Here is a 1,984-nt window from a genome sequence, read left to right as displayed (position 1 = left end):
TTTCCGAAATTGCATGCGATCATGTACTCTAAAAATTCTATAATTTCAGATCTCAATTCCATTATTTCTATACATCCAAGACTCAGAACTTGCAGATAAATTGAATACACTGACAGATAAAAATCGTTTTTTACACTATAATATATTAGCTAATTTTACATTTGATAATCTATTTGATTACAATTCAGCAGATGATTACGCAGCAGTGAAGAATAATTGCATTGTAGAGAAATTAATTTTATTGTTAAAACATTAATTTAGACCATGCAACGACAAATTACTGAAATATTGGAGTGGTTTGATTTAATATCCTATGAGTGCACACAACTCTGCAGAGCTCACATAATCATGGCAAAAAGTTCGGAGGCTTCAAAAAAGTTTGAACATATTTTTATTTTAACAGAGAAATCGTTTCTGCGATTTCTGATTCCATGAATTTTTTTGATGACTTTCTAACAGAATGTGAAATTTTGAAGAATTCTATTAAGGAGTAATATCAGTTTTAATATATGTTCGATAGTATTCCTAGCGTTCTATCAAAATTAAAAAATATTCCAGCTTTCGATTCGTTTTTGAATCCAGTTTTGAATGGGCTCGATGAACAAAACTCGGAAGCATTGAAATATTTACAATCCAATTCGCTGTTTGATTGGATAATGCCTGAAGGATTTGTAAGAGCTGGTTTAATAATCTTCTTGAAGGGAGAGGATGCTTTTTTTGAACATGCAAATTCTGTTTTGAAAGATTTAGACAAAGTATTATTAAATATATTTGATCAATTGCAAGTTTTAAGTTTACTGATAATTTTTTGGCTTTTGTCGTATTATTTAACACTCATAAATTTTAAATATTCTCATTATAATTCTTTTAGAAAAAATTAAAGATATTGAAGTTAAAAAATGATTGGACGAATACTGTAGATTTATTTTTCTCTGATGATCCTCAAAATATATTTTCTAATGTTAGCATGTTACTGACAGATTTACTTAATGAGCCTCAAAATATTCTCAAAAATATTAATGTATGTGAATTTTAAATTTTGATAGGACGTCATTAATTCGATGAGTTCAGTTTGTCAAAATAATACGTCAATTACTTCTATAATGGAAGAACAATCCAAGAATGAACAAGAGTATTTTTCATTAGTAGAGAAATGCAAAATGGTTTCAAATTATAGAGAAAATATACAATATTCGGTTAATAAACATGCTATGTATGTCATTTCCATGAAATTTTAGGACTATATTGTGTTACATTGAAAATATTGTTAAATTGAAAGACGAAATAGTTATCCTTATAAAAAACTCGGACAAGTCTTATATTAATGTTAAGATTCTAAATCAAATATTGAACTCTTCCCATATATATTCAGCTGGTATCAGAGAAACTATGAGACGGGTTCTGGTCAATATGAAATTCGAAAATGTAATAATTTAACTCATTTTATTTATTTTAGTGGGCAAAACAGGTTATTGACCAGGCAAAAAAGTTTACTGAACGTGAAAACGAGAAACGTGTAGATTTTTACAAGTTCTTGAGTATATTTGAACTTAACTTAATCAAAAAAGGTCAAAATTTTCTGGTCGCTTTTTTTGAATTTTTGGATCAAGAAATTTCGTTAAATTTTACTGTAAATTATTATCAGTAATAAATTTAGGCACAAATACCATCTGATTATGACAAGTATCTGCCAAAAATAGCTCCGGAAAGTTTTGAAAAATACGAGAATATTTCAAACGAAAATCCGGACTTTGAATATATTAATAAAGGCTATCTAAAAGCAAAGGCTGATGATTTTCTTGATCCGACTGTTATTCCAAAATACATGGCCGATAGTCATACAATAGTTGATGAAATCTTGCGAGAATTTGAAAAGGATTCATCAGATCCTGAAAAAGTGCAAAAGGATGAAATTGATGAGAGTGATGAAATAAACGAAGATGAAGTTGATTTATTTATGTCGACTGAAAATATAACCGAAAAA

The 1,984-nt window shown here is 28.3% G+C and overlaps 1 long non-coding RNA gene across 1 annotated transcript; it reads left to right on the top strand.

Annotated features, from left to right (window-relative positions):
• Nucleotides 1-546: 546 nt before the first annotated feature.
• LOC118761100 lies at nucleotides 547-976 on the top strand. The gene is made up of 3 exons (XR_004997152.1): nucleotides 547-671; nucleotides 702-755; nucleotides 872-976. It is a non-coding gene; the product is annotated as an uncharacterized LOC118761100 (long non-coding RNA).
• Nucleotides 977-1,984: the final 1,008 nt, after the last annotated feature.

The sequence above is a fragment of the Octopus sinensis genome, unplaced genomic scaffold, assembly GCF_006345805.1.
Source record: "Octopus sinensis unplaced genomic scaffold, ASM634580v1 Contig08735, whole genome shotgun sequence".
Taxonomy (NCBI): Eukaryota; Metazoa; Mollusca; class Cephalopoda; order Octopoda; family Octopodidae; genus Octopus; species Octopus sinensis.
The sequence above is the reverse complement of the archived record's forward strand: the minus strand, read 5'-3'. Positions and strand labels throughout refer to the sequence as shown.